This window comes from Dendrobium catenatum, unplaced genomic scaffold (genome assembly GCF_001605985.2).
Source record: "Dendrobium catenatum unplaced genomic scaffold, ASM160598v2 fragScaff_scaffold_1117, whole genome shotgun sequence".
In the NCBI taxonomy this organism is placed as follows: domain Eukaryota; kingdom Viridiplantae; phylum Streptophyta; class Magnoliopsida; order Asparagales; family Orchidaceae; genus Dendrobium; species Dendrobium catenatum.
The window spans coordinates 2,446,278-2,459,893 of NW_021319579.1; positions in this window are offsets into that span (position 1 = coordinate 2,446,278).

Genomic DNA, 13,616 nt, shown 5'->3' on the forward strand with positions numbered 1-13,616 from the left:
TTGATTGCTCAAGGTCTTGATTAATAAGAGCAAAGATAATATTTTTTACCATCTTATGAAATCATTTAAAGAGCATTAACAAAAATAGACATTGCGTATCTAGTCCAGTAATTATGAGTTAATACGGAAGATCTTCCCATTTTAACGATAATTCGAACGGCATGGAATTTTCGATGCATAAAGTAATAATATGTATAAGAGATCACTGATTAAGCACAAAACCCTCTATCTAAAAGGAGTGGGAAAGATATTATAGAACATAATATGGAATAGTTGTTTTTTAGAAGTATGTTCTGTCTTTAATAATACCAAAAGATAAAAAAATAGAAATCTAAAATGAAAATAATTTCAAATTAGTACGAATGATTTGGAGATAGTAACTAGCTCAATAATTCGGGCACCCATTACGTGCTTGCGTAGAAATCTAAAATCGTATTATATACTGGTATGTAATATAAATATTATAATCAGTTAATGCATTACACACTCACTTGCCATCTGAGGATTTTGATATTATGATATAGGAATCTTTTGAGAGGGTCGATCAATGTTCATTACTAGAGTAACACGCCTTTTTAGATGCTCTATGGAACTCCAGAGTCCTGAATTATATCGACGACATTATAGTGACATTGGCTATATAATAGAAATGGATATTCTATCAGCCAAAAAATTCATAGTTTAATCTCAGGATGGTATGAAGTGGAGGAATGAATAGGGCCTTGTTAAATTTTGCATAAAGAAATAGATTGCCTACCCTCATACTAAAAGCTACTACTTTGAGTATTCAAACAGGAAGGGAGAAATTTCTTCAATATGAAATATAGATGTGTTAGTGAGAAGGCTCACTGCAAGACTATAGGTGTGGTTGCCGCCTCTCGACTGTCAAGGCTTGGTCCGAGCTTGAAAAAGAGGAAAGACAAATATTTTACATGATAAACCACTTTATAGTGCGTTGAGTCAACGGAGCTAGATTATGAGTATTATGGAACCTACCAAGGGTTGAATGATGGCTTTAAAAGTGCTTCTAGAGATACAGTGAAATATAAATTCAGAAAATGAGAAGAGCAATAATCAGTGAAAAGTTGGAGTAAGCCCCAGTCAGATAAGATAAGTTTTAGAAGAAGTCAGCCCATATTGTTAGTTTTTAGGTCAATAAAGTCCGGCCTTTGCAGATCGACTACACGGGTTAAGAGGAGAATTGGGTAGAGGTAATCTAGAATTTGACTTATGTATAGACAAGAGTAGGGTGACTAAAAAGAACTTGTTAGGTCAAAATATTAGGAATGAACCTTTCTTTATTATAATTTAGCGATATACATGAGAATTTGACAGGTATAAATTAAGAGATATCATAAACTAGGTACGAGAAAAAGGAAATTCATAGTAGCCGCGAGCACATACGTCACCGATAGATCAGGATACAAGACGTTTGAGAGCGAGTTGGAGAATACCACTGGATCACTTAGTAATATCTATATAAACTCAAGAAAATGATTTTATTTCATTGACCCAGTACTAGGTAGATTTATTCTCCAGCTCACTCCATCAAAAAATCTACTAATGCAATTGTTCAACTTTTGTGGCACGCTATCGGCCCAAACAGCAATTTACTAAACCATAGAGAGAGAGCTAGGATCTATTGAGAGTGGTAATATATTATGCCACATCTTAATTAATAAAAGTCATGATTGCTGTTATATATATAAGGGGACCATTCGACAAAATGGAATCGTATTATATCAAGGGACTTTGAATCATTCTAACTAAATCTCTTTAGTAAAGCTAAAACAAACTCCTACACTCCTACGTTAGAGAGAAAAATTATTGGCTTAAATTATTTTATACCAAAAAGATGAAACTTAAAATACTCTCTGCAAAGATGGATTTACTACATACATACTTCTGGAGGGGTAATACATTGAAGCGATTAAAAGTTACTTAGTAAGAGAAGTAAACAATCGACTATATATTAAGGAGTGAGTCGAGGCACCTTAAAATTTAACAACTAATCTAAATTTCTAAAGACATATTAGTTTTTATCATAACAATTAATGAGTTTGGGAGGCTTATGAAATGTCGTCTGCACGTAACCATATCAAAATAAAAAAAACTTATACAAAGTGTAGGGCATAATGAGAAATAAAGTCCGAATCTAATATTCAATGACGCATAGTATTACAATAATGAGAAAGTGTGATAAATATACTTTGTGGATCTCACAAAATACTGCAGAAAGAAAGTGAAAAATTCCTTTTTTGCTTACTTCTGATAATCTTTTTTGCGGCTCAGAAACATGGCATCGTCTTAGAGGATCAAATGTAATCTAAAACATGACATTCACTATTTAAATAATCATCTCACATGGGTGACAATTATTGTTCGGAATCTTTATTTTCACCGTTATGTACACCTCATCAAGATGCATGCCGAGATTTCATCATTCACCCTGAATTACTTGGGGTCATGGTATTTTGGTGGGAGTGGCAGTGATTGTGCCAACCATTACAAATACTCTAAGAATCCGGAACACTCAACAAATTACATTCAACATTAATATCATACCGGAACAGGTTCAAACACATTTGATTAATCCATGAATTACAGAGATTTCCAAAGTGGAAATTATCACAGAATAGCCTCCTCAAAAAAGTTTGTTGGGCTCTCTCGAGCGAAGGAATCTCTCCATCTAACGTAACCACAACCTACCGAAAATATTTAGAGAAGTGATGGATGATGTATTCTATAAAAAAGAAATGGTTTAACAAAGTATTTGAGTTTGAGTGATAAAGTGGAAAGCCGAGATAGAGTTGACACATAGTTTGATATCACCTATGAAGATTCCTAGATTAAATCTCTAAATCAATATCTATTAAATGTTGGAGAATCCCTATTAAGAATCTTTATGAAAAAGCTTATGGGTAGTAGGAAGGTTACAGACTCTGAACCATCTTATGATATATATGAGACCTTCTGCTAACAACAAGTTTTTTTTAAATATTGCAATTGAAAGTGAAGTGTATCTACTTGAGCGAAAATAGTGGTGGGGAAGGCCGAAAATGTATTCAATCTATGAGCTATAGAGACCAATGTCAAATTATGGATAGGTGATGCGCATCTATAAATTTGTTTGTAAGTAGATGAAAAATTTTCCTATTTTATCACATAAACGTTGAACTCCTCTAGCCTCTTAAAAAGCATAATTCTTGGCTTCGAATCTAAGCTATCTGATGGTGAGAATAAGATATTAGATGGTTTTAAAAGATGCTATAGAGATTCTAAGAGCTGCCTAATTCAATCAGAAAGTATATTGGTGCATTTTCTACCATTCTTTAGACCATTCCGACACTATTTTTAGGGTTTATTTTTTGGTGTTATCGTTATCTCACAATGTTTGTTTATTAGGAAGATTTCGAAATAAATTCAACAACATTCAAGAGAGAGTTTCTAACCAGGTCTTTATATTCTGATACACCCATTTTATTTTCTTAGTTATTGGGTCCCTCTTAGATATGGAATGGTCCTACATCGATTCATCCTTACTTATAAGTATGCTTATTAAAACAATTACTAGTTGCTCACGCCTACCTAGTATATCCACATGGTAAGGCTGTCATCTGCTTACACTGACAGCTTGGCACTTTCTCTAAAACACCTCTAGCACTGTATTTGCACTAACGGAAGAGAACTGCTGATTAGCAGAAGAAAGGCCATAGAGACCCATTATTTATGGACTTGAAGAATCCTCTAATGACTGGCTCTGTCCTAGTTTTTTGCCTATAGATTTGGGATACTCGTTTAGGAGGATCTAAAGAGAGCTCGACGTTGGCTATTATGATTGTGGATTTGAAGATGCACGGAACAACCGTACACCAGGAGGACTGACTCAATACGAATTGCAGTAGCCGAGCATATCCCACAAGTTAAGTGGATCAAGATACGCGTCATATCAACACAGGTACAGATGGAACGTGGACATATGTTGCGAGAATACCACCAATATTCCAGGACTGAGGAGTCATTGTGCCATCACATACTGGCCGTATCCTGTAAGAACGACCAGAGCTAATTGACTAGTGCATGTGGCATCCGCATAGGAGGCCCACAAAAAACGCTATCTTTTGTCATAATTACAATAAGGTTATATAATTTGTTGTGGCTATCTTTGTGGCGACATATTTTGCCGCAGACAAGTTTGGACTCCAGCGCCAACAAAAAATTTCACTCAAGCAAAAAATTTCGTCGTCCAATTTGTTTGAAAAAAAATACAAATAAAATGCAATATAAAGGACAAAGTAGAAATATTCGTAGTAAAATGTTTATGAGCACATGAGATCTCTTCCGACTTCCTGTAGTATGTGTACATCCACTGTTTGTAAACACATATTAACTGTTGTGATGGGCCAGTCGAGACTGCTAGGGCACTTATATTGTCTACTATGAAATATGCAACATAGCTCAAGTTCTCAAAATTATAAGAATACTTATTGAATACACCTGCTTGTAAATAGCAAATAGATCACTAAATAAAAATAAGAGAGTCTCATCTAGTATACTTCTCTCTTCCAAGCTATTATTCCCTAATGACTCCAACGCTAAAGTCTACTAATGCTCAGAGACTAACTTGGTAGCTTCTGATGCTTTTTAATTAGTGTTACAGCGCAGAGCGATTAGGAACTCATTCAATGTTCCATTTGCTACCTATACTTCAGAGAGTAAGGATGTATCGAATCCAACCTCAAAGTTGTCAGCTCACTTATAGAGAACCATAATCTGAGCTTTCCTTATCCGGAGTGTAATCCACAGTTATTATATCACGTCAAGAGAAGGCGAACGGGATTTACTTTGAAACGCATGCACATAAATTAAATCCACAAAACAGCACCAAACTTATGAAGTTGTCTCATGGCAGATTATCTTACACATAACAAATGCAGAGTAAAATATGTTTTCAGAGACATTATTAGTTGTACCATATCTTTAAAATTCACATATATTGATAGGGGAGGATCCGGGAATTACATTGTCTATATGACCATTTCAAACTGAGTAGAGTGCAAGAAAAATAAAGGCCCGAGACAGCGCTGTTAGAAACAATCTAATTCCCCTCGGATAAATCATAAGGTAAGGTCACCTAAACTTCAAAGGCCATCTAAGAAAGGTTACGACACACACCTTACTTCTTTCCCATTAGAGAAAGAAAATTGGGGCCTCTGAGAGGGATCACACAGTAGCATAACGAAGACAATCAAATCAATACTTTAATCACCACACAGATTATTCAGGAGAGAATGTCACCACCATGAATTACTTTTTCACTCCATTGTGTATCTAAACTAAATCTCCAATTCACATTGTTTATAAAAGTCCTTAAATAAAAGCACATGGAAAACTCATATCTTCTAATAATTCCTATCTATATATACACGATATACTATATCTTAAGGTTGGTAGAGCTATCATTACATATATATTCATTTAATTTCAGTATCATATATCTATCATACATATATACCCTCGAGCTAATCCCTTAAACTGCAATTTACCACATAGTAACCAAGGCAATCATCGATCACTCCACACTCGAGGGCATTATCATGCAAATTACTAGTTATACCGCCCCGTTTTTTTCGTAGACAACACGAAAAGTAACACTGACAATACATAATAAAGAGACCAGAACTATCCTAATTATGAAATGATCTACCTCAACTCTCAACTGAGGATTGAAGAGCATCGAATGAAGCTCACAAAAACATCTAAGTCGTAAGATGTGATGAAGCTCTTCAATAACATTTCAGGAGTTCACGGATTCGTCCACGACACTATACATACACAGCCAGTACATAAGTGCAGGACACTATATATCAATATAATACCACACATAGCGTTTCAGAATATACTACAATCCAATCAACATCTCCAACAAATAGCTCTCGAGAGCAAAAAAAGTGGAATCAATAGACAAATATCATTTTAATATCAAGTGAAACAATATAAGCAATGAAATTCATAATAAATAGAATCAACACCATAACAATCAGTAGTTCTATCGTCCCCTAAACCCATCAAATTACAAGACAATCTATATTTTATTTTATCAAATCCAGTACCACCTTCCATCAAATATATTCATCACTCTACATCTACCAAGCATACAATAAATGTCACTACATGTAACATGATCATATATCCAATGCAATGTAACATAACAATTTATTTTTATTTTTTTTTTTTTATATTTTTTTTATATTAATTTATTTTTTTCATTATTTTTTATTTATTTATTTTTTTATTTTTTATTATATTTACTTTTTTTTTTTTTATTTATAATTGTTTATTTTTTTTTTTCATTCTTTTTTTGTTTTTTTTATTATTTTTTTTGTAATGTATACATATAATTGTATGCACATCATACTTCCCTTGTAATTAATCTATAAATTATATCAATCATATCAATATTATGTAACTCGAATTATGCCTATATCATATACACAAATTCATATATATACCATGCACATTATATATAGTTTTATACAATACATGTTATATGTCATATGATAATAACATACAGCATATGGACATCCAACTACCCTGTGATATTATCCCTTGTATCACTGTCACGACCCGACCCGACGGGGACGGAATCCCGCCGAGCCGACCGCGACCAAACCTTTTCCAAGGAATCTGGCTTGGGAATTTTGGTTACTGAAACCAGACTAGAAATCTACTTCCAAATTATATCAACTCAACAAGACACACAAACACTAAGCCCACTATGAATCATCTCAAACACAGCAGAACAAACCATGCATATATTTTCAATTTTCGTACTCCAAAACAATGCTCTACAAGATACAACGTACATAGCTTTAGGAACAGAAAGAAAACTGAACCAGGAAAAGCCTGACTGTACAAAAATCAAAAGGTACAAACAAATCCTATACGGATCCATGACTCAGAAATCACTCCTGGACCTTCTTCCTTTCCCAGAACCTGAAAAACCACCAGAAAACAAGAGTGAGCTGCAAAAACAGCTCAGCAAAGCACATCCTCCCCAATCAAAACTCTCAGAATCCAAACCAAACTCTTTCAAGACGACAACAGATCAAGAATCCGGAACGGAAAATCGTAACCAGATATCGAAAACGGACATATCAGAACAAGAAAACAGAACAAAGTCAGAACAGCAACCATATCAGAAATATTATCGAAATCAGAAGTAAACTGAACAGAACAGTAATCAACATAATTGTACCATCAAGAATCAAGAACCGGACTTATACCTATCACACAGATCAGAATCAACTACAGAAGCCGATGCAACCAGGGCACACTGCCCCATTCCTCCCCCAGTCCATTGCCCGCAGAGACTATCTTCTTATTAAGGGGGATTACATTGCGATACCTAATAATCTCTCCGAGTGGAATGAAGGGAAATTCCAAAAACTTGATAATGATATCTTCTCTTAACAAAACTATTTTAAGATCAAATTAATTGAAAGAGAGGATAATCCTAAATCACCATTGACTAAGCTTTAAATTGCCCCACTGAATTTTAGTCTGATCTAGAACAACATGACATCACTCTTCATTCACTGTTTCTTTTGGGCCTAAATGGCAAAGCAAATTCAGCAGAGGAATCTTTTTACTGACCATAATGGTACAGATGCGTGCAAGAGGACATAAGTTGGCAGTCTCAAATTAGCGCTGCCCCTATTCTATAAATTAGCGAAAAATTCAGAGTTTCCTCTTTTGATGTGATGCTCACGCACCTATTCCAATTTTAAAATATTTCCCCCTACCAATCACCTACAAATCTCCCCCTCCACATGAAATTTTACAGTTGAACGTCTATGTACTCTTGAATGGGGTTTCTATTAATCTAACCCCACCCGGCAGTAGTGACTATGGAAATGCCCCTAGACGTAGATTGCTACCTCTCTATTAGACCAACGCGAAAGTCTTTTAGTGGAGAGAATTATTATGTGCGGATGTCGGATGCTGTTTACAATGGTACCATAAGCAGTATTGAACGCGGTACACTAAACAGGGTGACATGACTTCTTTTGATTGGTCTACTGGAACGCGTCAGCGTCCGCGAGCAGAAATAATTGTTACCGTTAAGAGGAAGAAAGGTGACGTAGATCCCCACCTATGGGGACCGTAGTTGCCGAGCTGGAAATTAGTTATATCGCAGCGCCTCTTTTATGAGAGTGGTACAGGATACCTATTCCCAAAAATAAAAGTTTCAAAGTGAGTGAGTACGCTTTGGTTTAGGACCACAAAACAAGCGCAACTCCAAGCCAAGGTTTGGTCTTTGCCTGTAAAGGTTATTTTAATGTCTGAAATTTACTCTTATTTCTTTCTCGACTGCGTTCATTATACCCTTGAACAGTTCAGTAATTTTATATGGTATATATTTTTATTTCGCCCATTAACAACGAGTAAGATGTTGATTTTAGCCAAGGATTTGACTGGCTTTTCATTGCAGAACCAATAAACATATCATCTAATACTGCAACAAATAGATTAAGCTAGGAACTGCGCAGATTTACAACTTTGGCACTCATCGAAATTTTTCACACAAGCAGTAAATATTAAGTTCGAGCATACATCCAAAAATTTCCTCTCTAATTTCTAGTTAATGCTATTTTTATTTTTAATGTTATGTAGATCGTTCGGATAGGGAGATGAGGTGTCAACACTGATCAAGCTGGACTCGCAAAAGCCGACTCGGAAACTTCGTAATCTCCGATTACTTCACATAGAGCATCACAGATGAGATCGACACATCTGCCTGGCAGAAGAAGATTATTTCAAGCTATAGTTCGAACACACATTCCGCTTGAACTCGTAGAAGCTCATGCGAAAGCAGGTTTCTCGAAAACGGAGGCCAATGTTCAGACTGGCGCAGGAATCGGGCGGAGCGGGAATGATTTCGTGGTAGGAAATCACGGGCAAGATTGTTTCACAAGTGGTAAGGTATTGTGCGGAGGTGACGCAGTGGACTCGCTGATTGCCAATGCTTCGAGCCCTCGTTTATATGGGACGAGCTCAGAAGCTTCAGTCTTTCTGGAGCTCGAGCTCAGAGTTAGAGGCTGCGGCTTATGCTGACCCTGTCCCAACGGTAAACTTCAGAATAGTGGCCACAACCAGATTCGTACTACACTCATTTAACCTCCTAAGCTTTCAACTATATGCTCATAAAGCGACTGTAGCAGGCTATTTGATTCATCTGGTGGGTCGGTGCTATCAAGTGTCCCCTCAGCATGAACGCCCTGCACTAATAATTAATAGAGACTGGGCCAGGTGATTTAAAAACTTAGAATTTCACATAGCTCAAATATGATAATTGTTGATCCTTGGCCAAATTTTGCGTACTGACTTTTATTTTTTTTTCTTCTAATAATAAGAAATTGTTAGGGACATGAGATTTATCTTACTACCGTGTTATTTTTCAACCTTTTGCTTCACCTATATTTATCTTGTTTATCTGAAAGTGTGGAATTGCTCATGGGAGGCTAACGCACCTACTTGATGGAGCCCACTTATTGCGTGCGACGTCTAATAAATTTCTCTATTGATCCTCACGCAGCAACCTCATTTCTATTGAGAATTATTAAGTCCGGTAGTCTAGCAACGGTCTCTTTATTCCGTCGGATATGTGGTGTGAAAAATGTGTATAATATATCAAAATTTTACACATCGTATATTTGTACACTGCGTTAGTCGTGATGATTTTTTCCGTCCGAAATTCCATAAGCAGAAATAATTCATCTACCACTGTAAAGCCCCACGCATGATATGTGCTTATAATATTTTAGATGAGGTTGATTAACCTCATATAAATATGGGAGAGGAAAAATTTATGTTCTGTCTATTTTTATTTAGTTCTCAATTAGATCATATTTTGTTGAAAATTAAATTAATGTGTGCATGAACTCAGCTCAGCTGAAAACTAAAACTCCCAACGAAGTGATACAAGTTCTTGTACAACCTCTTTACTTTCATTCATCTGTAGACGATATTTAGAAATAGGATCATGCAAATAATCTAAACACCATAATAAACTGAATGGACCACCGAAGAGAAAAAATTGTCCAAAGAAAATTCATTGCCTCAAATAAGAGAGTTAAAGCTCCTCTTATTACAACACAGCAAAATGCATTCATTTAGAGAAATTGGTCCCCTTCACCTGATCTAGATTTACACGTTATTCAAAGGCTTTTCACCGGAGCTATGTCGACCCAATCGCTTTTTTACTGTTTTCTTGATACAGTTTTTTCTTCAAGAGCACTAAAAAAAGCAAGTACTCAAAACGAACCTAAATGAGGAAACAAGGTCTCCCTTTAACCAATCAGGAATATATGCATATACAGAAGAGAGAGAGACGAGAGAAATATGACAATAAATGTTAACCTAATGCATCGCACGTGATCCCTGTATAATATGAAGCCCATCACTACTCCATTGTTCCCTCAAGGCCGCCAACCAAAAGACGGTTGTTCTCTCTCAAGAACTGCTTTCAATCCTCCAAAAGTGAATCAGTCCAAGGAATGGCCAATTGAGCTGTGTTAATTCTTCACTTTCTATTGACTACATTTCTTCCTGAACAATTTATCTATGCAGCGATTGATGCAAGCAAACATGGGACTCTCTTATTGGCCAACCAAGTATTATAATCGCTCGCTAGAATCTCTTAACCATGATGCTCCTTGTCCTTATTGCAACAGCTTCCATGAAACAGAGAGGCAGCAGCTTAAGCTCACTGGCAGACAATTGTAGATATTCAGCAGTATAAGAATAGACTTTGGTGTTCTCTTAAGCATATCTTTTTTCTCAAAGATTCTCCTCATCTCATCCACTAATACTGTTATCATATTGCATTTTTCTTTTCAATCTTGTGCCACATGGTGTCACCATTCTTGCTTTAATGTACATATTGGTTGTAGCAAGTAAGGGTTTTTAGCTTTTTGATCATTGTAATTGCTGTAGATGAAATCTAGGTAGTTGCTAGACTGTTACTTGTTATTATAATTTGAATAATGAATAAGTCATGACTTCTGAGCTAGCCCATTCAAACATCTTCAGAAGATATATATATTCACAGGAGTGGTGGTGTGTGATGGCAAATTTTTAAAATAGGATCATACTTCAAAAAAGAATTTAGAATGTTGGCAATAATATAATTTTATTTAAATAAGAGCAAGAAATCGTTACTGTAACACAACAGTTTTGTTAGAAACGCAAAAAAATTGCGTTTTAACAGAAAACGTGAAACGTAATTGCGTTTTTATAAACCAAAATTTTAATATTTAAAATTCCATATTAACATTTTTAAGTTTTTTTTTTTTTTCCAGCTTTAGAAGGATATGGACAAAATCAGAGAGTCAGAGGAGAAAAAGATTAGAGAAACAACTCTCACCTTTGCGCCTATTTGCATATGAAGAGCTTTAGGCCTTCCAAACAAGAGGTCCAAGTTCGAGTCTTATGTGTATGCGTTGTGTGTGTGAGTTGACTTAAATTGGCCTAATGCCAACACAAAACAAGAAGAAAGGGTGAAGAGAGATGGATAAGAGAAGAGAGAGGAGAGAAGGGCCCAAATGAAGAGAGAAAAAGAGAATGAAATCTAAATTTTAAATTTTAAAACTTTTTATTAAATATTCCGCTGAAACCTTTAATTTTTAAAAATAATATACTATACTATAAATGTTTTAAATTACCATTATTGCTGAACTAAAATCCTATTTTAAAATAGGCTGAAGTTTTTTATAATACAAAAGCTATCAAAATACAATTATTTTGTGAACTATTGTAAATAACATTATTATTTTGTAAAAGACTAAGTTAGAAGAAGTTCACAAAATAATTTATTTAGCAAATTAGAAAGAAGAATAAAGTTAAAAATTATGAACAATTAGAAGATGTGAAGAGAGAGAGCACAACTTTTAGGCTTTTTTTAAGAATTAATAAGTGAATGAAAAATCCAGATTGAATCCTTTAAGCTTTTTTTTCATATTATTAAGAGGTGGAAAGAGGAGAGAACCATCTTAATTTCATAATTTTTTGAAATAAAGATTATTTTTAAAGCTTTCTTTTTAACTTTTTATTTAACGGCAAAAAATAATTTTATTTAAATTTAAAAATATTTTTTTATATTATATATAATATTATGAGTATAAGGTTCAACGCGAATGTCAATAACAATTTTAAATTTTAAAATTTACAATAAATATTCATTCTCTGATTTCACTCTCTCTCTTTCTCCATCCTTCTCTCTACTTTTCTCTCTCATCTATGTTCCATCCTCTAAAAACCTGGATAAAGCATAAAAACATAAAAATTTCAGATGGAATTTAAAATATGTAAAAATTTGTTTTTTTTTTTTTTGAGTTTTAACAGAAAACGCAATTACTGTTCACAGTTATATCATGTTAAGAACGCAATTTTTTTTGCGATTTTCTATCAAAACGTGATTTTGCAGTGCGTTTTTGCTCCTAATTTAATTAAAAATGTATAATATGGCTCCTTCTCTTCATGATATTCTTTTTTAAACTGATAGCCTTTTAAAAAATATAATGTTTGCCGCGTGATGTATTTATTTAATCTTTTTGTATCATTATAAAGGTTGTATATGAATCAAATTATCGGGTCGGATATACGGGTCTATTAAAAAAAGTGGAGTTTTGGACCGAAAAAAATGTGGCACTGGTGAATAAGGACCGGGGCGATTATGAAGGAGGCGGAGGGTGAAAATTAAGCCTAAGTAGAACACACGATGATGAAAAGTATAGTGGGCGGCAACGCATGATGGGTGGAGTGCGGGACTCGTCAGCCATGAGCAGGAGGTGGAGGTTGCGGCAATGGGAGCGTTAGCGGGCACTCTCTTCTTTTTGGCTTTTTAATAACAGGTGGCTCCTCGACTATTGCTCGCAGAGATAGATATATATATATACGCAAATTCAAGTCTACCTTAGGAAAATACAAGGTGCTGAACTGCTGACCTCTATCATTGGACAGATTCCTTGACGGGTTGGCACAACTCATCATATTATTTGTTGGATATGGAATAGCCAGATGACGATTTGTTATGGGGGTCGTGTCGGTTGAACCCGGATCTGAAAGTGGGGTACGATTCGGGCCCGGATAGAGTGACTCGTTCAAAAAAAAAAATGTCAGGATTCGGTGTCAAGTCAACTAGTGTGCGGCAATTCCAAGTAGGACTCCGAACCTATCCGTAAACCTATTATGCGTTTTGACAGCCGTCTTTACTAACATATTTAATATTTGATTGATGCTATGATTTTTATTTAAACATACTTGTATTCACAGAAAAAAATTATTTTATAATTTTACTCATATGTCTATTTGTGTTATTTCTTCATCTATTTATTGATTATCTATATTATTTATAAAATTAAACATGATTTAATTCGTGCAAATTTTGTTTTATTATTTTCTATATTATAGCTTGTAATTCAATCCCATCTAACTCTAAGACAACAAATAATTCTCAGCCTATATGATTGCTGCTATCATTGTTTAAATTAATCGGATGCAAAGTTACATGTAAGGACAACTGCTACGCATTACAATGTTATTAGTTGAATTTA